Genomic DNA, 25,088 nt, shown 5'->3' on the forward strand with positions numbered 1-25,088 from the left:
TTACATAGACATACGTTCATATACATTGCATAAAACAATTGTGACCATGAACAACACTGTGGAAGGAAATAATGAAGACAGGGTTAACAGGATATATAAGAAAATATTTGCATTAGCAGCGGAACATTATATTTGGTTGGAGTTATTGATAGCTTTGAAGCACAGCTGTTCAGAAAAAGAACTTTTTAACCACGGACGAAGTGTGTCCGGTACCGGGGGCAGCCACATCCGTTCCACCAATGCTTCCATGCCTTTAGCGGAATATTTATTCGCGGTTCTCATCTGTGTGAATCCCACGATTAGGGTGGTCGTTATGAAGGATTTGAAGCTCGGAAAGAGCCTTTAGTTCAAAGTGATCAGATGTATGTCGGTAATGGAACCACCACCGAACACGTCCCAGGTTTTATAGATCTTTTTTGGAGCTTCCCATTCTCTGGATTTTATCGTCACATCCAAGGATCAGGTGCGCGAAGTTGTCTATTCGACCGCATGACGGACAAAGGGGCGAATCGGCTAGCTGTAGGTGATGCCTCACTTCCATCTTCATGACTGTGTTCGCGATTAGGTTAAACATTCCACTATGTGCCTCATCGTTCTCCCTGCTGGTCGCCCAGTTTTTTCAAGAAATCGTTCTTTTTTAAGTATTTTGATGCTGCCTACCCTGGACTGCTTGGACGGCCTACCCTTTGAATTTTATTTAGCGTACTGGGACGTTTTAAAACCTATGTTAACCCACTTTTTTAGCTGCATTTTAACTAGATGCTCTCTGACTGCAAGTCAGCGGACCGCCGTAATAACGCTTATACCAAAACGTATCTCAGAAGTGTTTTGGACCGACAAGGTCAAAGTAGTCGGGACGTAAGGAGAAGAATTGCGCTCAGCAAAGAGGCTTTTACAAGGAGGAGGGAGTTGATGGCAGGGACGTTGAGTATGAATGTTAAAAAAAGTCTTTTCAAAACTTTAATATGGAGAGTAGTAATATACGGCGTGGAGACGTGGCCACTGAAGCCGGATGATAGACCTCCCAGGACATATCCCTAGTTTCAACCTCAAACCCCAGAACACCCCAGTTTTGTCCCCTCCCAAAAATACACAAACCCAACATCCCCTGTCGTCCTATAGTTTCCAGTTACAATACTCCCACCGAAAGAATCTCCGCATTCCTTGACCACCACCTACAACCACTTGTACTCTCCTTGCCCTCCTGCACGAAAGACACATACCAATTCCTCAACCGTCTAAATTCCGTCTCTATTCCCTCCACCCCCAACCTACTTATGGCCACCATCGACGTCACCTCGCTTTGTACCTCTGTTCTCCATGCAGAAGGCTTATCCTCCCTCCGGCATTATCTTTCTCTACGCCCCCTACCCCAGCGCCCCTCGACTGAATTTCTCTTCAATCTTGCCACTTTCGTCCTGACTAAAAATGCATTTTCGTTCCAAAATTGTTTTTACCTAAGAACCAAAGGCACAGCGATGGGAACGAGGATGGCACCATCATACGCCAATCTCTTCATGGGCCATCTCGAAGAGACTTTCCTGTCATAGCAACCCTTCCAACCTCTTTTCTGGGTCCGCTACATAAATGATATTTTTATTCTCTGGACCACGATATGGGATATATATATATATATATATATATATATATATATATATATATATATATATATATATATAATGTGAGGAAAGGGAAGGAAAAGTACAGGGATGTTGGATGGGATGAAGGGAGGAAGGAAGTATTTAGCGAAAAAGAGGGACCTGATATAAAGTAGGATGCTGGATTTTGTGTTTTGTTAGGAGTCACAAAATATTTATTTATTAGTTGTGTCCATCCAAATGCCTTCCTTAACCGGTAGATTACCTAATATATAATTGAGAGAGAGAGACACTTTGGCCTCTCAATATACTTGCATTATGACCAAGTGTGAAATATTGGGTGGGACTGCATCTCCCCGGTTTAGCTCGGGAGAGCATTCATCAGCTCTCTGGGGGCCGTGTTTTGATGCTGCAAGTGATTTTACAAGTCCTTGTAATTTACCTATGAGGAGTTTTCTGACGGTAATAGTATGCTGCGCACCCCTTTTTACTTGTCTACGTCACACAGCACTCGAATTTGGACGTTTAGTGCACACGACGCTTAGGACTGTGTTAATAGGACTTGCAAATGGAATTCAGCTTAGAGGAACGGGATCCAGGTGGCGGGGCAGGCCAACCCAGAGGAGTGGGAGTGCCCGGGGGAGGGGTGTTGGGGTGCCTTGGTGCGGGGTGCTGCTAAGAGGGCAGGGCGAGAGCGGTGTTTGCCCTGGCGTTCATTTCGCCCCCTTCGCCATGAAAGTGGCGGGGCTGCTCGCGTGGAAGGGCGCCTAATGATGCAAATAGACGAGGCTGGAGCCGCCCCTTGGCCCTCCTCGCGAGATCCACGCCGTGGCCTCTAGGGGTGCCGCTCCCACCCGACCCCCCGCTCACCCCCCCCCCACAATGCTCTTTCCCGCCTCCAACGGACGTGATATGCTCCCGGCTGAATACGGCTTCTGTGACCTCTCGTCATCACTGGGCGCCATTTGACCCTTGATTGCTGAACGGGGATCGAGTTTCCCGGGACGGAGATATTGCACGTGCAGGAGGCTAAAACAATTAACCGGTGGAGTAGGGAAAAAAACTCCACAAAAAATGGAAGAATATCAAGAGGAAGTAATAAAAAATTAAAGTACAACTTTCAATCTCGAAAATCTCTCTAACTTTTACGAGGAAATGTCAAAGATCTCATTAAAACCTCATGATTTACAAATAAACTCGGCTAGACCTGTTTAAATACGCAGGCCAATATAATATTCCCGGGGGTGGGATAGTTAGCTGCAGTGTAGTGGCGTATACTCTATCTGCACTAGTAGTATATCGGTTAAGCCACATAATTTTATTTGAATAAAGAAAGCTATTGATAAATCAGAATCTCAATCATAGTTTGGAACAATATTTTTTGCAAAATGTCTGGTATTCCAATCCCATGGCCTATATTTTTTCGTGCATTTATTCGGGAGTATTTACTGCTTGTAACTTAACTGGAATGAAAGCATGTTAATCATGTTAATGAAAGCTATCTGAATCTTTGGCCAATGAAACAAAGACCTTCATTTAAATTTACGGTATTCGGTATCACTAATTTTTATACGTACTTGCTCAGTATGCAGTTTAATGCCACATGCATCTGCGACGTTTTTGTTCATGAATCATCTGCCAAATTAATTACTTCCAACTTTACGTCCACTAAAAAAATAAATGGGAGGTGTGGTCATTCGTTTCCACACTTTTTCAAACCTATATTAATATTTTTAAACGCCATAACATATAAATGGATTTCTCGAACACATTTTAATCAAAACCTCCTATGCGCTGTATCAAAATGGTGCATCCTACTCTTTATAAATATGGTATGTACTAAATTCACTCCTTCCCCTTCCAGCAAAGCATGCACTGGGCAAACTAATCGTAAAATAATCATAAGATTTAAAGAGAATTTAGATCTTTTGAAATGATATACAACAGAAAAATTCGGTATCGCCAAAAATTTAATAGAATCCAAACACTGCACAATTTTCCCCGGACTCACCTCTTAAGGGGGCCCATTACGACTCATGACTCCAATAAATGCATTATCACCCACGATTCCGACAATAGTATAAATACAATTTTGGGCCCTATTGTCTCCTTCCTCCTCTCTGACATTTCTTCTCTTGGGCCTTAGCCCTGTATTTCCCTTTCCCTATCCATCCACTTCTTTCCCCCTCCGCCTCACTTCTACGCGATCGCCTTTGCAGGCATTCGGTGATCATTCCTTGCCTAAAGGTGATGACCTTGCCCTCGAAACAGACTTGCTTTGGGTCTTCCTCTTTCACTCTCACCTTTCCCTTTCAATGGGATACTTTACCCTCCTTCGGTCCATCACGAACAACCCTTCACCTATCTACCATATCATATAATAATCATCATCATAATATCATCTATCTATTCATGATGCCCAAAATACATTTTTTTCATCCCACCGAATAGCTTACCCAGCATTCTCCCCTCTTTCACAATCTTCAACATCCCATAAAAGTGTCTCAAAAACTTTATGTATATATATATATATATATATATATATATATATATATATATATATATATATATATATATATATGCATCCCCTCCTCGGACTACAACCTTGACGTGGTTGAAGGGCTTGCGCGTTCCGATGACCCCTGGAGCTGTGCAGGCGGAAGTAATAATAATTGCTCCTGATAGGGTCACCCATGCCAGATAGGTCTAAGGTTAGGAGCTAGACGAAAAGTAGTCCACGCAGCATCTGTTCCTCAGTGAGGCGGCTGCAATGGCGTCTGACCCCAGAGGGGCGGCCAGTAAGTGATGGTGTCACGTTAAAAACACGATTGAGGAAGGCAACGGGAAACCACCTCAATTATCATTGCCAAGAAAAATATGATGGACAATCCAGAGATTTTGAGTCCTGGCAACTACGGGGCTCGGCCCAATCGGCCGTGTGTCGTGCCCGGCAGCGGTGGAGGCAAGGCTTCCGCGGTCGTCATCCCACGAAACCCTTGCAAGGGAAAACAAGCAGCAGCAGGACAGAAGACGCAGGAGAAGAAGACCAAATTAGTTAGAATAGGAACGTGGAATGTTAGGACAATGATGAAGACAGGGAAATTGGATAATGTTAAGCGAGAGATGGAAAGGGGAAATATAGATATTTTAGGTCTATACGAGGTGAGATGGAAAGATAGCGGGGATTACTGGAGTGATAAGTATAGAATAATATACAGCGGTGGGGACGAGAGCCAACGAGGGGTTGCCATAATATTAAATGAAGAGGTAGGAAGAAGCGTAGTCAACATAGAACAGGTAGCGGATAGAATATTACTAGTAGAGATAAAAGCAGAACCGACGAACTGGGTTATTCAGGTCTACATTCCACCGACCAACCATAAGGAAGAAGAGGTCGATAGGATATGCGATCAGTTAGAGGACATAATCGCGGGTGTTCCTGCAGGGAAACATTTGATAGTGATAGGGGATTGGAATGCGACGGTAGGCGAAGGAAGAGATGGTGATGAGGCGGGGGACAACTGTTTGGGCACGAGGAATGACCGCGGGGAAAAAGCAGTTGAGTTCTGCAGGAGACAGGTGTTAGTCATCACCAACACTTGGTTTAGACAGCACAAAATACGCAGGTATACATGGAAAATTCCAGGAGACTTAGAAAGGTATCAACTTATATCCTGTTTAGACACAGGTTTAGGAACAGTGTGATACGAGTATATTCCCACAGCTTCCCGGGAGCGGATGCGGACTCTGTCCGCAATTTAGTTCTTATGAAATGTAGCCTCCGTTTCAAAAAGATAAGGCAGGGGCGACGGGTTGGGAAATGGAATGTAGAAGGATTAAATAGATTGAAAAGGAAGAATTACAAACAGGTATTAGAGGAAGTTATCGAGGATGGTAAAGGGCTTAGTACTATCGAAGAAAAATGGGAAAGTATTAAGAAAGGGTTGTCTAAAGCCGCAAAAGACACTATTGGCACCGTTAACGCGAAAAGGACTAGGGAACCATGGATTACGGATGATATGATTACAGAGATGGATGAGAGGAGAAAATGGAAGAATGTTAACACAGAGTTAGGCAAAATGAAGTACAATGAATTAAACAATAAATTGAGGCGGGCAACAAATAAAGCAAAAGGAGCATAGTGGAAGACGTAGTGTGAGAATATGGAAAGTTTGCAGATAAATGGTGAAATTGGTACACTGTACAGCAAAGTTAAATCGTTATCGGGAGGTAAGAAAAGGAGATCAATGATAGCAGTTAGAGATAAAGCTGGTAAGGTAATAGTTGACGCAGGAAAAATCTAAGAGAGATGGAAGAATACATAGAAGAACTATATCGTAAAGAACTTCGACAGACAAAGTTAGGCATAGAAAAGGAACATGACGTAGAGGAAGATAGCTTAAGTCCAGGCATACTAGACGATGAGATAGAATGGGCATTAAGGGAGATGAAAATAAATAGGGCCGTGGGGGTGGATTACATTCCCGCGAAACTATTGAAAAGTTTTGGAAAATGTGGGAGGAAGATTCGTAGTATTTATGAGGACGGAATCTGGCCGGAAGCCTTTGTGAGATCAGTTTTAGTTCCTATTCCGAAAAAGGTAAAGGCTACATCATGTTAGGACTACAGGACAATGGTTACTAACTAAAGGAAAAAACTAATGGTTATATTGCAGAAAATAGGAATATATTGGACGGAAAGGAGGCTAATCTGCAACCTGTAGATGTCTCAGACTGCTCAGGTGCGGGTGGGGAACGGGGAGTCCGGATGGGCAGTGTTAGGAAGAGGTGTAAATCAGGGTTGCCCATTATCACCGTTGTTGTTCAACCTGTATGCTGAGGAAATGATTAAAAAAGCATGGGAAAAACCGGAGGTAGGAATGAAAGTGGGCGGGGAATTCGTAAAATCAGTTAGGTTTGCTTATGACCAAGGTTTGGTTTTCAGTCAGCCAAGTGGCTGCAAGCATTGCTGAGTGAATTGGAAATTCAGTTCGACAGGTATGGGATGAGAATCAATATTAATAAAACAAAGGTTATGCGATTTTCTAGAAAGAAAAAGGCCAAGCTTAACATTAAAATAGGAGGGCAAAAACTAGAGCAGGTAGAACAGTTTACGTATCTCGGTAGTGTTTTGGACCAACATGGTCAAAGTAGTAAGGGCGTAAGAAGAAGAATTGCGCTAGGCAAAGAGGCTTTCACAAGGAGGAGGGAGTTGATGACAGGGACGTTGAGTGAGGATATTAAGTAAATACTCGCAAAAACTTTGATACCGAGCGCTGCTATGTACGGTGGGGAAATGTGGTCATTGAAGCAGGAGGTTAGACGTAGACTGGAGGCTTTGGAAATGTGGGTGTGGAGAAGAATGGAGAGGGTGAAATGGACGGAGAAGAAAGCAAATGTGGAAGTACTTGGTATGGTGGGCGAGGAGAGGGGTTTGTTGGGAGAAATGCTATGGAGGCAGGAAAAGTGGTTGAAAGGTGTATTTACCGGCAGTGGGATGTTGAAGACTTTGATAGATGGGAGAATATTAGGCAAACGAGGAAAGGGAAGGAACAGGATAGGGATGTTGGACGGGATGAAAGGAGGAAGAAGGTACGCAGAGATGAGGAGGGACCTGATGTAGAGTAGGATGTTGTGTTCTGCTTGGAGTCACAAAATATTTATTTATATACATGTATATGCATAAATTAAAAAAAATATATATATGTATATGTATAGGTATATGTATACATATGTATACATATACCTATACATATACATATATACATATACATGTATACATACATATACATATGCATATACATATATATATTTTTTTTAATTTATGCATATACATGTATATAAATAAATATTTTGTGACTCCAAGCAGAACACAACATCCTACTCTACATCAGGTCCCTCCTCATCTCTGCGTACCTTCTTCCTCCTTTCATCCCGTCCAACATCCCTATCCTGTTCCTTCCCTTTCCCTTATATATATATATATATATATATATATATATATATATATATATATATATATATATATATGTGTGTGTGTGTGTGTGTATATGTGTGTGTGTGTGTGGGGAAATATTTTTGGCGTTCCTTGAAGTAATTTTTGTGACTTATGAATAGAAGAGAATATGAGTCAAGAGTCAAGATAATTTGTTGCAAAATAAATAATACATTTTTGGGACAGTGAGAATAGAAATTCAAACAATAAGGCCTCTTAACGGTTTTACTGTCTTTACCTAAACAACTTTTTACTGATGAAATTTGGTTTCAGACCGTAAACGTTTCCATATTTTATGTTTATGAAAATTATCATTATATGCCGAAATATTAGGAGTGATAATATTACGCTTAAACGCATTGTGTACCAAGGCGTGAGTCAGAATCTCCGAGTACACTTCCTGTTTCTTTAAGAGAATAAAAAATAGGAAGACACCGACGAGAGCATTCTCTTGTAGAACCATGAGTCTCGTGTCTCATTCACTGGTCCCTATTTGGTGTGATTCCTATTCCGTTAGACTATGAAATTATTGCTGATAGTTTTAAAGCTAAATCATGTTCGCTTATATACTGATACATTCATTACTACTTCGTAGTTTTTAAATTTTGCCACAAATAATAAAAGAAAACCATGATTCCCGGGAAAATACATGGTATACAGCTAAATCTTTTATATAAACCCTTGTTTTCGATGAATAATTCGACCATAAGATCCCACGCTCGGAATATCATTTTAAAAACTAATTTTTGTGGATTTTCTCATTCAAGCCACTTCTCGTTCTGCAATTTCAAGACTTTGATAATCCTTTTGGAACACTCTAAATCCCTTTCACGCGGTAGAGGGAATTTAAATGTGAAAGACTCCTGGTGGTCAACACACCTTGTTTGTGGACCCTTTGGAATGTTTTCTCCGGGACAATTTACTCCATTTTCACGTGTGCTCGATTCATGCCTACGAAGTTTAATCCGGAATGGAATTCCCCGCGTTGACCCGTACTGCAAGCTGCGCCTGCCGTACTGGTGTCGTGGAGTACACGTGGGCCGTCCTGATGGGAGCGGATATTCTGGGGCCAAGCTTCGGGACCGCTTCGCAGAGATGACACGCGTGCGGCCCTCCGCACTTTCAGGGTTCACTTTGCCCCCACCCTGATACACCGCACTGCACCATACGCCTCGCACCCCACGCCACGCACCACACGAGGATCAAGATTTCAACTTAAAATATCACTTTGAACCTACTTTGACGCTTAACGACAAAGAATATAAGGGTAGCGGCGGCTTGTTATACTAGGAATATTTATTGGTCTAATTGACAGGAATGAGCTTTAGTTTCTCATGCTGTTAAATCTCCTAAGGATTAGTTAGTTATTAGTTATTTTAGTACCCTCAAAGCCACCGATTGGGTGTATGGCAGGGGGTGAAGATATGCCAGACTAATGCTGACCCGAATATGACGCTACCGTGGTCGGACAATGTTTTTCTGATTCCTTATCGTTCGTGGAAAAAATGACCTCTTAAATCTATCTGTTATACACTTAATTGATCTAATTTAATTGACAAGATCTCTCCTACCGTAGTACAATGGGGGTAATAATACATTTTCAACATTACTGCTAAAGAGGCTCCTTTCCAATTTATACAAGAGCTTCAATATATAATTAAACATTTGCTCAATTAATTGATTCCCAGCCGAGATGCTCTAATATTTTGGAAACGCTACTAAGTTTATCATAACAACATTCTACAAATCTAGCTCTTCTACGCTGCTCGCGATCCAATTAGGCAATCAATCCAACTTCGTCAGGATCCCATATACTGGCAGCATGTTCTGAATGAGGCCTAACAAGATAATATTTCATTACATTTACCTAGTGCTCTTAAAATAAATCCTTAATTTTTTTCAGCTTGTCCACATATTCCCCAAATGTGTTTCGCTCCGGAGAGATCGTGAGTGAGGAAATCGGAAAAGTCGTGAGTGAGGTTGAAGATCTCTTGATGAGATTTTGACTTCATTGCCATTTGTACTATCACTGCTGCTAAATACTATTATTATGCTAATGAGATGAAAAGATAAGCGTTGTATGATTTGGGCATTAGATAGATGACAGAAAATTACTCTCACTTGTAATGGGTCCAAATGGATCAATTTATTTATTAATATCAGTTAGATCTCTGAATTCCTACCAAACCTCCTCACTTCCCAACTAACGGAAAAAGCTTTGGATCTCTCGCGTTTACGTTTAATAGTACATAGTCTGGAACCCATAGACTTTGAAATTCTCATTCTCTCCTCCTTGTACTATGTAGGCATTATATTTATATATATATATATAAACATACATACTACCTTGATCAAAAAGTTCCCGGAATAACCACCGTGTGGCGCTCCCATCCTTCCGATTTGAGTTCTGTTTTTTTGTTAAATTGGTACATCTGTTGTTGATATTCCCTTTAAATCTTAGTGTCATAACTTGACATTTGCAAAAGTTACGGTCGGTTTTCGGTATGTCCATCAGTGCTTCCTGCGATTTTTCCATTACTTCCTCTCGGCTGCTAAAACGCGTTCCCCGTAATGGTTTTTTAACTCGATTGAACAGAAAGAAGTCACAGGGAGCCAAATCAGGTGAATTCGGTGGCTGTTGGATGGTATTTGTTGCATTTTTCGTCAAAAAATTACGAATAATGATAGCACTGTGCGACGGTGCGTTATCATGGTGCAAAATCCACGAGTTTTCTGCCCACATTTCTGGTCTCTTTCGGCGAATTGCTTCACGCAAACGTCTCATAACGCCCAAATAATACTCTTTGTTTACTGTCTGGCCTTCTGGCAAAAATTCATGATGCACTACACCGTTGTAATCCATGAAAACCGTCAGCATTGCCTTCTTTTTTGACTGAAAACGACGTGGTTTTTTTGGTCTCGGCTCATTTGGTGAACGCCATTCACTTGCCTGATGTCTGGATTGCGTGTCGTACTCATAAACCCACGTCTCGTCTCCAGTAATGATCCTTTTGATGAATGTGGGATCGGATTCAGCCTCGCAAATCATGTCTTATGCGACGTCAACACGGTCTCTTTTTTGCATGAAATTGAGGTCTTTTGGAACCAACTTTGCTGCTACACGACGGAAACCCAAATCATTAACCACAATGTCTTGGGCGGATCCATAGGCAATGTTCAAGTCCTCCGCTATTTCTCTGATGGTTAATTTGCGGTTATTGACCAACATTTCTTTTACTTTATCAATTTTTTCACCGACTTTCGATGTCGATGGTCTGCCACTGCGTTCATCATCTTCGATTGACTCACGACCACTTCTGAACCGCTCGTGCCACTGGTAAACGACCGTTTTTTTTAGAGAATCGTTGCCGAAACACTTTTCCAACATTTCCAACGTCCGTGCGCCACTAAATCCGTTTTTTACGCAAAATTTAATACAAGTTCGTTGTTGCAAATTTAAATCCATTTCTGAAATTGTAAAAAATCGCCAACACACACAGAGATAGATGTACTCTTGGCTACGTAACTTTTGCAAATGTCAAGTTATGACACTAAGATTTAAAGGGAATATCAACAACAGATGTACCAATTTAACAAAAAAAACAGAACTCAAATCGGAACGATGGGAGCGCCACACGGTGGTTATTCCGGGAACTTTTTGATCAAGGTAGTATATATATATATATATAAATATATAAATATATATATATAAATATATATATAAATATATATATATATATATATATATATATATATATATATACTATATATAGTATATATATATTATTTGCCGTCTACCGCCTTTTAGGCTAATATCTTTTAGCTCAGAAATGTTTTTTTTGTGACTAATTCATTTCTTAATTCGCGGAAATTCGATAGAATACTCTTTATTTAGCATAGGAAAGCACTGATGGCCGCAATAATGTATTAAATGGCCGAGACCCATGTTGCCCAATGAGTATAGTGGTTTCCAATTGCTTTCTTAATTATTCGTTGACCAGATTTAATCTATAGAGTAAACTTGAGCGTTAACATAATTATTTATTGTAAATTCGTCTTCATTTGGATGAAATTATTACTAAGTTAAAGTTGTATCTTTAAGACTTGATAATTTGATGACAATAACCTTAAAATGTAGCAGAAGCTCCTATAAATGTGATCCTACTCATATATTTCTCCCATAGATTTTGGATGAAGTGATTTTCAATCAGAATAATGCTCCTGGACCGTAGGCTGGGCACCGTTGATCATTATTCCAGGGTGGCTAAGGTCATAACCGGTTGATAACTTTGAACTGTTGCTTTCATCTCATATTGCTGCTCTTTGCTGGAAAAAATAGCAATTGGTTACCCCTTTTTACATTTTATTGAATTCAGGGATCCAAGAGTGGCTCACTGCACGTGATGGAGTCAGGGAGTCAAAATAAGAGACAAATATTTTGGGAAATATGTGAGTGAATGAATCACCTAATTTTTGCCTATTAGGTTAAAGTTAAATATTTTACGTATTTATAGTATATCTTATAGTGAAATATTAAAACGTGGATTCCTGAACACATGTCAACCATGTAGAGTCTCAGGTGTTCGCTTTCGAAACAGTAGCTACACCGAATCCAAATTTACGAAATATTCCCGTTTTCTTCTCGCGACTACTCCAGGCATTATGTTCCGCGGGGGTGTTGGTGTTCAGATGCGCCGTGTGCCGAGCGACGGAGCGCCATGGAAGACTTTTAAACGATCCAGCCATTGTCATAAAACGCCATCCTCCTACACCGTCCTACCCCTATGCTCCCCCCATGGCTCTCTCGCGAATGGGGAGGGAGTGAAAGTGTGGCGAGAGGGAATCTCCTCCCGTTGCCCTCCCAACGCCGCATCCTGCCTGGCGTGTTATACACGGCATGCGAGGAAGGAGGGCGCGCGCGTCGGCAAAGTCATTTTGTGGCCCGAAAACAGGAATCCTCAGTCAATAAAAGGAATGACACAGTCGGCGAGAGAGGGAGTGGGGAGGAATGGGCAATGGGGTTTATAAGCCGCCCCCTACTCGTGCGAGGGTTTGTGGGAATTAGGGGAGGGCTTAGAATGGGCGAGGGGCGGGGGTGGATAAGCCGCGAGTGCGGGGAGAGAGGGTGGAGGGGAGAATTACTTTATTGGAAGGGAAGGAGGTGAGGGGGAGCAGATTGCCGCTGGAGGGAGGGAAGGGGAGTCGCCCGGAGACGCTGTTTCGCCCCACACCGCGAGTTAACGACCGCCGATCCTTCTCCGGGGAATTCCCATCCACTCCGCGCGAACATTCTCTCGAAGGGACTTCCCAAGTTTCCTTCGCACGCTAAGGAATGCACGCGAGGAGTGAGTGGATGAAGGGATGCGAGGAACGAATCGCGCCGAGTTGGAGAAAGCCTAGTGCCGTCATCTGTCCTCAAACTTTCTCTACTTTGATACGTTCACATGGCCTGTGTTGCGCAATTGACCTTTTTTACACAATGGCCATCCCTAAAAAAATGAAAAAAGAATAATTTATTTATTATTCCAGTGTTTTGTGTTAGACATAAGAAACATTTATTATTTTTCAGGTCACAGGACTGTTGAAAATCAAAGCATAAATAAAACTTGATGCCTGTGAAAATCATGTGTTAGATATAAATGCACTTATTAAATTAAGATAACTTTTCCTTGAAAATTCCTATGTGCGAAATCAGAATGTATTGATTATACCCAGTTATGAGTTAGTTCCAAACCATGTTCGTGCTATAATCTACTATGTGCTATTGAAATGAAATGAAATAATTTACTTTTTAATTCCGCACACTTTTGTGAATGTATGTGGAATTACAAAGTAAATCATTTCATTTCAATATGTTATGACAATTCCATAAAGTTACGCCTTAGACAACAAATTTTACCATGTGCTATGATTTTATTTTCGACACTGTAACATATAGCCAACTAGTCTATACATATTCGAAAAATTGTTCCAATGTATCTAAAAAATGAATCATTTGCCTAGAAGTGCGGGCAGTCAAGTTTTATGGAATTCAGAGCCGACCTCGGTGGTTCGGTGGTAACGTCCTCGTCTGCTAAACCAACGGTCGCGGGTTCGATTCCCGCCTGCGGTGGGTTTTCCTCCACCACGGGCTTTGGTGTTTGTGAATGTCTCCATTGATTGCACTGTAAATATACTGATATAAAAGCCAAAAATTGCTGTATTCGGACTGAGGTTAAATAAATTAATAACTTCCCTTCATTTTTTAGTATAACTATTCAAAGACTGTCATAGCTTTGCTGAATACTTTTTATTTAACGCATAATCTGGATTAAGAAAGAGTCGAATGACTAGCGTTGCCGATGAGTTATTTTGTAAAATACGACATTATAAAATCATCGCGCATCTACACCTGTATAGGGTTTTCACATCGGTTGCAAATTGAAACATTGTGAAAGGGAAGTTATTGTACCGAAATGATATCCCCAGTCACGTTTTCTATTGGGGATCTTGTAGAGATGCGTAATTGACGGCACAACCTGATTAATAAACCATTTAACTTTGTTTGAAGCTAACATAAGCATTTATTTATTTGTCATGTAACTTGCAATTCACATTATCACTCGTAAACAAGAAAGTGTTACTACATAGTATTTCACTATCTCAATTGCTCATTTATCGCAGACGTCTGGAGCAGCAAACTTGTGTTTAAGACTTGCTTATCACTTTGCAATTCAGGTATATTTTTAGCTGAATCAAATAAACTTATTTTTTTCGATTATATTTTTAACTTTTTTGTATTCACGGCGTAAAAACTGATCTTATCTTCCGCATTCAGTTTCCTATAACCTTTGTCGAAGATAACTTTGCCTAAATGGTATTTTATGGACATTAGCGACAATGTCTCACTTGATGGAGGATCAAATTATGCACTTGCAATTTTGTGCACTAATTAATACCTGACCATAAAAAAACTATATACCAATAAACATTGCTCTTATTTTATTGATTGACTTATCAAAAATGATTTACTGCTCAACGTTCAACTGGTATTTAGTATAATAACCTCCATAATGCTATTTAGAAGTTTCCTATTATCAATCGGAAATTGAACATATTTAGGCTAAATGTACCAGAGATGGATCTAGATATTTTATTTAGGAATCATATGTCACTGTTATGTCGAATTATAGGAAAATATTATTAGAAAACCCAAAAAAGGTAAATAACTCACGGATATATATATATATATATATATATATATATATATATATATATATATATATATATATATATATATATATATATATATATATATATATATATAATATCTTCGAAATGGAACGCTCTTCGGCGACGCACAAATATTTAAAAAATAGATTTAGATTATTAGAATATAGAAACACAAAGAAAGGACACTCACAATTTGTTATTTGACGTTTCGACAGCACGGCTGTCGTCTTCAGAATGGCGTTCTCGGGGAAGAGCGGAGAGGATGTGCGGGGGAGAGGTGGGTGAGGGTATATATATATGTATATATATATATATATTTCTATTTGTCATAATTTAAACTTATTGGCAGGACAAAGTCTCGACCTTTTAATTGACCATAGAATTTCCCCAATGGAATTCCCTGATATAAACAAACATTATTTGGCCCAAGGATATCTACTGACGCATTCAATTAATTGTAACCCTATGCGCAGGTCTTGTTTTTATCATGTTGGGGCATCAGGTCAAATTGGTTTTGACGACAAGGTTGTCATGGGGGTCATGAACCCAGCATATCCCCTTCCCGGAATTTGCCTCTGACATGCGTGAGTTTAATGAATGTTGACTGAATATTCTTTTATTAATACGCATTCGAAAAGACATTTGGAATTTTCAGTGATTAATTACACAGTCATAACGTACGCACTGAGAATAATTTTACCTAATTTCTTTAAGAATGTGACATTATTCTTAGTGAAATGAGAATGGCGTCGGGACACAATGGAGCAGCTGGGTTGGATTAACAATATTGCGGCAAGTGCTTCCTCCCTCAGCCGGGCGCTCTTTCAATTCGATCATTAGGCAGGGCAACCTTCGGCGCGCGCTGCCGCCGCATTCCTTCCTCTAGGGTTATTGATAGCCGCGGAGAGTGCGCTCAGGGGTGGCAGGGGCACGGCGCGACTAAGATTCAGTTCCTTCGTAACGTTTCGACCGCCCTCCTCTGAGTGCATCTCGCAGGAAATCCCCTTAAGAGGCCTCCGTCCTCCGTGTACATCACCCATCTCTCCCAACCCCCCTCCCCCCTTAGTGGCGCGTGACAGGTGCGCCGTCAGGCGGCTGTTGCATTGTTTCCCTCAACACCGCAATCCGTCTTGCACCCTACCCCCGCACCGTCCCGGGAAAGTGGCGACCTATTCCTCCCACCCTCCCCACCGCCCCAGAACCACCGGATGGGATGGGATGGTCTCTTGCGCGGGTTGGGGGAGGGTGGATTGGGGAGGGTGAGGGGAGGGAGGGAGTAGAGGAGGAGGGGTGTCATTTACTAGACCTCGCGGCACAAATGCCCCGCGGGGGGTAGCGCACAAATTTCAACGCTGAGATTAATGATGTCAGAGGCAAGGACTGCCTCGGTTTCCGCGAGGGAAGAAAAAATATAAAAAACTGTGGAATGGAATGGAAGGAGACCATTTCAGAGACGGAGTTTTGTTCGCTGTAAATTGAAATTCTAGTGGAAAGAATTATTCAATTAGTGAGGAAGGATGGGGCCATCTACGCACCTGGATTCTGTTGAAAGAAACAACTTTCCAATTAAAGAAGACGTTCTAATATTTGATATCCGAAGGGGTGTTTGTCAACGCTCCTAAAAACACATTCTCCAATCCCTCCTGGCATAAAATTGAAATTGATCTTTAGAAATTGATAGTTTATCTTCATCCGAAACAAGATTGATAATCATATAGTGGGATTCGTACCAGAGGAGCGAAACTGTGGAAAGAGTAATTCATAGGAATGATGTTGAACTGCAGGGTGAACCTACTTAAAGCCTAAAACATCACCATTTAATTCTTACCATTACGAGGTATTGGAAGTTTTAATTTTTGCAATACAATGTATCATGCAAATATTAAATTTCATAAAGCTCTCTCTGATTATATGTCGCACCCATATACTTTTGACATGGCGTCCGGGATATACTGCGCTCTCTCTATTTTCAGACCTAAGAGTTATTGAATTCTACTGGGTCTCAACTTAATGGAACTTCATAATGACATTCAAAAAATAAAATTTGAACCGAATATGCCGACTGTTTGACGAAACCGGTAGTTTCAAACAAACATTCAGTGAGACTCAAATTTTTTTTTAATTTACAAATTTCTGAAAGTTCTCAATTGAATGTGAAAAAGCTCCAAAGGTGTAGGATTGTATTCTGAGATTCCGATACAAGGAATGCGTGAGTGTCACACACGATCCTAATGCAAGCAATTGAAACGAACTGCAACGCCAAATGTTCAAGAAAAAAGAAAGAATCGAAGAGAAGAGGCGTGGTCCACCTGCCCACTTGAACACCATTTCACTCAGAGTGGCGCACAACTGAAGCAGGGTGGATAAATGGGGGCTATTTGTCCTCCATTTGCGTTCCAAATTAGACTTCTTGCAAGTAAATCTGAAGTGATTTAGACATTTAGGTATTTTTATAAATATCTCCCTATTGACGACGAAAGAATGTAGGCCTATGAAAGTGGGATAACAATGCGGAGTGGTGTGGGGGTCGTTGTTAATCTTAAATGGTTTTATTATGTGAACACTAAGGGCCGGCCTGGACCAGTTGGACCGTGTTCGAATCTCACACCAAGGGGCGCAGGATCGCGAGACCTTAGCACAGGAAATGTTTTTCTGGCTATTTTGTTGGTAAATATTTACCAAAGCGGTTGACAAATTTTACGCGCAACACAAAATGACCCCACTACTGAAAGGAAGCAGCTCTCAGTAATGTGGTAGCATTGATGACGCAGATCAACGAGATCGGTCCAAAATCAACAGTCACAGCTTCTGGCAAGAGTGAAGTTCAGGGAATCGGCCGAAGTACTGCGACGCGGAAGCACAAGGGAATTATTTTTGATAAATAAAGCAATGAAACAAGAGCAATATTTATTAATGTTTATTGGACTATAGTTTTTTTATGATCAGGGATTAATTAGTGCACGATATCTGTGGGTAACCACCGCATTAGTCTCCCGAGGAGATGCATCCTCTCATTCAACCTATTTATATCATGGTGGCACCCTTCCCGGTAACTTATTCCGAAGGTAAAATAGTCCCCGATCGGATGCCCGGGTGGGGACAACTGGGAAGGGTACAACGGTTGGGAAAGACAGATGTAGATTTTTCAAATTTCATCATGACGTTCCATTAAGTTGATACCCAGTAGAATTCAAGAAATCTTAGGTCTGAAAATAGAGAGAGCGCAGTATATCCCGGACGCCATGCCAAAAGTATATACGTGCGGCATATCATCAGAGAGCTTCAAGAAATTTAATTTTTGATAATTTATATATTTTAGAATAAAATCCTAGCAAGAGGAAGAGAGAAGTGGAATACATTAGTCACACTGAAAGGAAAAAAATTAGAGCAAGTGGATTCCTTCACCTATCTCGGAAGTGCCATGACATGGGACGGAAGAAGTACTGCAGATATCAAGCAAAGAATAGCTCAAGTTAAGAGAGAGTTCGCAATGAAAATAGAACTGCAGCAAGTGGATTCCTTCACCTATCTCGAAAGTACCATCACATGGGACGGAAGAACTACTGCAGACATCAAGCAAAGAATAGCTCAAGCTAAGAGAGAGTTCGGAATGAAAATACAACTGCTGGATTCAAACAAGGTAGAACTACAGACGAGGAAACAATGCGTGAAACATTCTTATGGATCAGAAGCATGGTACATAGGAAAAGTAGACCAGAAAATAGGAGAAGCCTTCGAAACCTGAGCTGGAGGAGAATTCTTAAGATTAAATGGACGTATTAAAAAAGAAAGGAAGAAATATAAAGAAGAATAGACGAAGACAAGACGTCATGGCGCACCGTAGAGAAAAGAGGAACCAGATGGATTGGCCACACCCTGAGACACAATGGATTCGTGAAGAATATAATAGAAGGAATAATAGAGGGAAAAGTACCGAGAGGAATGCCAAGGGATAAGTACGTACATGGCACAAAAAAAGAAGGAAGTAAATTGCAAAAAATACCACGAAGTAAGCCAATTTATAGCATCAGATGGAGGGTAGGATGGAGGGCTGCAGTCAACCAGTCTTAGGATTGGACGACCAATGATGATGTAGATGATGATAGATGAGTACTGCCAGTATGGCCAATAGCCGTCGCCGCAGAGGGGATGGTAAATTACAATTGTTCCTCTATGGAGAGAAATCTTTGTGACAGGAGCATAGATTCTTGAATTAGCTGATGGAAATTAAGGGGTAGAAGAACTTTTTTTGTGAGTTGGTTAGTTGTTGCTTTTAATCGTGAAAAACAGATAATGTATGATACTTGTACGGAGCATTAGTTCTATTTATGAATTCTTTCCTAATTTAATTACGAAATATTTTTTTGAGCATCTCCTTATTTCTATGACGCTTGTGTGACAAGCTATGTTTCCTATTCGATTACGTATTGTGTAAATTTGGATGTCACATGCTGGGATCAGCTTAATTTTTCAACTTGCGTATTTGTAAAATGTCATGTATTTTGTGAACCTAGTTCACATTTTTCCCAACATGACCTATGACCCTATATATCTATAATCCAAACTCTAGCATGGGGATTTAACATAAAGTTGGACATAGTATTAGGCAATATTTATCAAATCAACGTTTTTTATTAATATGGTTTGTTTCTATAGAATTTTGAAGCAAAGAGGAGCAAGAGAGTTTGGAATTATGTGACAACATCTCGTCCCGCGAGTAGTTCCGGTGAAATGGACTCGGCAGTCCCCGGGACAAAAATGTTACCTGCTAATGTTAAAAGTTAATGTGAAACGGCTCAGGGGTAAATAGTTTAGATTTAAATTTTAATCACATCTTGGAATTCAATGTTTTTCATATAAAAAATGAATATTAAAAATTTTGAATGAATATTCTGTTAACCTTATTCAGAAAAGAGCTCACATTTGAAAAATTTCCTCGGGTGCGGAAGTATGGGACACGATTTCCCCCGCTTCACAGCCCTCGACGGTTGTGCATCGGAGCGAGAGGAATGAATCCTAAATAAGCATGGGAAAACGGCGAAGAATGCTTCCGTGGTCGGGTAAGTTCTCCAATTTGTAAGCATTAGAGAAGGAGATGGAGGAGGAGGGGGAAGGATTTAGGGAGCAGGAGAGGGCGGATCATTACTAATGAGGGATTTGCTTTGATTTATTAAGATCCGGGTGTTGGCAGGGCCTTATTTTATTTTGGAAATCTACAATTTAAGGTAGGCTCTGGGCGATCACAAGCTATCAAACGATACAGCGGCAATTCCCTTGTCTCTCTTAACAAAACACAACCCAACATCCTATTTTACAACAAATCCTTCTTCATCTCCGTATACCTCCTTTTTCCCTTCATCTCGTCCAACATCCCTATAAGATTCCTACCCTTTCATCGTTTATCTAACATTCGACCATCTATTACAGTCTTCACACTGCCAATCAAAATGCTTTTCATCCATTTTTCTTGTCTCCTAATGATTTCTCCCGACAATCCCCTCCACCTTTGCACCATACCCAGCACTTCCTCATTTTTTTCCTTTTCCATCCATTTCACCTCCTCCATCCTCCACAATTTCCCATTTCAAAAGCTTCCAATCTACTTCTATCCTCCTGCTTCAGTGACCGGGTTTCCGCCCCGTGCAAAACAACACTCCACATCAAAGATTTGACGAGTCCTTTCGTAGTATCCTTGCTCGACGTCCCTGTCATCAACTCCCTCCTCCTTGGAAAAATTTCTATGTCCAGCGAAATTCTTCTCCTTGTGCTCTTATTACATCGACTATTTTGGTCCGAAACACTTTTGAGGTTTGTTAACTGTTCCACTGCTCTAAATTTTGCTTTCCAATTTTAATATTTAACTTAGCCTTGCCCTTTTTTAAAAAGAACCTGATAATTGTGCTTTTGTTTACAATAAATTTCATTCCGTACTTATCGTACTTAATTTTCTATTCGATCAGAAATCGTTTTAACCCCTTGGCCAACTGACTAACTAAAGATTGATTATCGGCAAGCCTAACTGATTTTATGGATTCACCACCGACTTTCGATTTTACCTTCTCTCCTGCCTGCCTATCTTTTACCATTTTCTTCGTATATAACTATTACGGAGCGATTAATAAATGGCACTCATGTCTTACCCCCTTCTTCCTCTCTTCCTAACAATACCTATTCCGACTTTCCATCCGCCAATCGCATCTGATCACTCTCAGACATATACATGCTGTCGATACGTCTCCTATCAGGTACACCTGTTTTCCAGCAAAAAATTCATTAATCCCACTCAAATCACTATATTCCACCGTATTTTCGGATTCTACGAAATAGACAAATACATCCTGCTTGTATTCTATGTTCCTCTTTCTTAGTGACCACATTACAGCAATGGCATCACGGGTGTCTATCCCCTTACTGGACCCAAACTCATCATCTCATGAATAATCATCTGCTCTGCTCTCCATCCTCTCTTTGATGATTCTGAGAACCACTTTAGATGCGGGCGACATCAACTCTAATGTTCTGTAGTCCTCATATATCGCAGACTTTACCTTTTCTTGGAATAGGAACTAATACCGATCTGAGGGATTCTTCCGGCCAAATTCATCACTCAAAGGCTACGAATTAGTTCTTAAAAACTCTTCCTCACAACTTCCCCGAAACCTTAACTGGCTCTGCGGGAACTTCGCCTTCCCTCACGCTCTTATTTGATTTCAAATACCATTATGCCCTTTCTATCTCGCCATCGAGTAAGCCTGGATCTAGGATATCCTCATCTACGGCATATTCTCTTTCTAGTACGTCGAACCTTGCTGGCCTTAGCGCCCAATAAAGCACGTAATTCCGAATCCTCAACTCCCTCTTGGGAGTGAAATCAAGGAGGAATTTATAATGAAAAGAAAAAAAAACTGTTGCCGTCCGCTTTCAATTGCAGGCCTAGGAAAGCGGAATGCATAGGGACAACGAGGGTGGACAAGGAAGTGGTTTTAGTCGAGAAGCGGTGTTTATTTGTGCGGGTGCAGAGGGAAGGTGCGACTTCTCAAACACAGTAAGAAAATCAAATGTTGCAAATATGAACTTGAATGATTTTTTTAGAAAGAGAGGATTAAACAATTGACGTCAAGGGTGAAGGGATTGATTGGTTGGGGCGAACGGAACGGATGCGTGCGTGCGTGTGTCTCACAGCGGGGGTGGTTTTAGTTTAACGGTAGATAAGGAGGGGTATATCGTAAGAGCCTATCAACGGTTTTGTGGAGTTTAAATGTGTTTGATGGACGCAGAGGGGCGCCTATGTATCATTCTAACACGAAAAATGGATACTCAAACAAATTGCTCTACTTATAGATGCCTCGCCGCCTTCTTCGACAGCCAATTGAGATGATATCGCACGCGGAGGAGATTTGATGGTGCGGTGCTGACACCGGATCCACGCGGAGGAGTCCCGGATGATGTTGCCCGACCGCACGCCTCCATGGCCGCATGCTGAATAAATGCCCACGCAAGCGTCAGATTCCGGCGTCGCCGACTAATCCATCGCAAAACTAAATGTAGAACCAAATTTATTCCCTCTGAATGACCAAAAGGAATACTTTTTCCATAGTTTATTAAGATTCACTTGCATTTTAGTGAAATAACTTGGATTCAAATGATATTATCACCAATTTCTCTGGAGTTCATCGACATGTGTATTTTTATATTATCATGAAAAACAGCGTAAATCACTCAGTAAAAGGGTTAAATTGCCCTAGTAATTGAAGAATGGTACATGGAATATCTACATATCAGATAGCTCTACGTGGATATAGCTTGGAAGAACACGTGTTAATCAATTACGTATATTTCGGGATAATTTACAACAGCCATTTTATGTTGAAATCTAGAAAGTAAATGAACACAATGCTAAAAAATTCACAAAAAATGTAAGAATAAAAAAAACAGTAAAAAAGCATGCTCAAATGACATTAAATTGATTACTGGTTTTTCAAATCTAAACTATTACACAAAACTGATCCTGATTCAATTAATTATAGTAAATTGGAAAAATTGGGAATTTAAATCAACAACATGAGGAATCAAGGATCAATGAAACAGATAGAGGAAAAGGTTATTTGGTAAGAACAAAACATTATTATAAGCTAAGAGAGAATTATTCATTAATATTAGCAGGGCCACATTAATTATTCTACCCTAATTGTAGTGAGATGATTATAATACAGAAGAAAGAAGGTTGAAAGAAATGAGAATTGGTCTTAAAAGAGAATGTTAAGAGTCAAATTGACGAATGTAGTAACTAATGAAAAATTTCAACTCAGGGTATAGAATACAAAGGTAAACTATAATAAAAAAGAGTAAGAATCACAGTTGTGGGGAACATTTTGATCCACTCTCTCCTTTTGAGGGCAATTGCGGAAGGCACAGTGAACGGGAAGGAAAACAAACTCAGGAGACGAAAGCGATGCATGAATCAGGTAAACCAAGATACGAAAGTGAGTGATTTCGAATCTATGTGCGGACGATAGGAGATACGAGAGGAGATCTCGTTCAAACGTAGCCGGAAGATTGATGACCACCAACGGTCCCAAGAAAGACTAAGTTTTGGAAACGGGAGCGCTGCAACGTCCAGGGACTGCCGGCGAAAGGCTTCAAGGATTTGTTCCGGTACTTGCTCTTCCTTTCGGGTAGGTCGGGGGAGGGAGGAAGAAGGGTTTTGGGGGATGGGTGGGGGATGAGGGGCGGAGAGAGTGGCATATTCTCCGACGGGGCACCGCCATTCGCCCCGAGACACAGCTTTCTGTGAGAGATATCGAAGGAATCGATGGAGAAGTGCAAAGGGAGACTATCGGCGTTGCATTTAAACCATGCTGCTCGAATTATCTCTAAATTCCCTACCGCATTAATATTAGTGCCAGTTTATTATTTGACATTAGGCTATATGAGAAATTTCCAGCAGGTAGCGATTTTTTGGTGCGTTAAATAAAGACGTGTGTAAAAAAGATGATCCTCTGTATGGAAACGAGACGTAAATATACTCGTAATTGGAAGCGTATAACATTTGTGGGATTTCATTGTGCTTTCACTTTTCATATCACGCAATATTTCCGCAAATTTGCTATTCCGCAATTCATGCCATTGAAGTATTTTTAAAACTCATAGGAACTAATGCTATTTTATGTAATTCCGTCCCATTTTCTGAAGGAAATGCAAAATTTTGGAAAACAACCAAGGTACTCAATTGCTTTAAATGGAGATATCTAAGTAAAATGCCGCGAAGAGTCGGGCAAAGTGTTAGGCACAGAGCATAAATAAGAAAAAGCATATATTCAAATTTATAAAGATACCTTGACTCTAATTAATGCTATTTTGTCCAAAAAATAAAATTCATGGAAATTTAGTATCAACTCTTGCGAGCATGGATACCCATGGATATGAATTCGTACTTCGAAAAGTAATTGATCTGTGAGGTTGCTGTGACATGGTTTTTCGTTGAACGAATGTAGCTTTTCTTTTGAAAAGCATCACTCTTACCTCGTTTGAAATGATTTCTGTTGTCTTCTAAAGGACAGAATATTTTGTGACATATTTTAGTCCCTGCCAGAAACATTTCTCTTGTCTCTAAGGGCATTGATTCACATTGCTACCATTGCACCAAGTAAAAGGTGATAATATTAAAATATATAATTGAATGCGGGAGCATTTTTATAGTAGAACTCCGATTACACTTATTTTGCCACTTTTTGACTAATCAGAGAAAACGGTAAGACTCGCGAGTGGTCAACTCGGGTTAGTTTCTGGATCCCGCAGCCACTTATACTCTATGGACTGTCCTGCGTTAATTTTTATGTGCAGGAAGGAAAATAGAGAAATATGTTTAAGGGAAGAAATAAGGTAGTTGAAGAACGAATTTGGCATCAAATTCATCACTGATCGATGAAATGAATAAATTATATAACGCAAAATGGATAAATAACACTAGATACATACATGGAAAAAGGCGCTAAAATAAATTTAATCTTTTAGTCAGCTAAGCTTTTCCAATAGACCAAATAAAGAGGAACTGAAAGAAGAGGAGCAATTAAAATCGGGGAGAATCAGCAAAAGGCAAGAATATAATGGAGCAGAACTGCATCATCCATGATTTATATTCTATTATCAAAGGAGCTTTTTCTACTCCAGACAATTAACCTGTGAATATGTTATTAAATCAAACTTAAAATAAAAAATCATTTCGGCATAAAAAAATCAACTATTTTTGCATGTCCACCCATAAAAGTTCCGCATGGGTAGTGG

Source organism: Hetaerina americana, unplaced genomic scaffold (assembly GCF_022747635.1).
Source record: "Hetaerina americana unplaced genomic scaffold, ioHetAmer1.1.p SCAF_1, whole genome shotgun sequence".
Classification (NCBI taxonomy): Eukaryota; Metazoa; Arthropoda; class Insecta; order Odonata; family Calopterygidae; genus Hetaerina; species Hetaerina americana.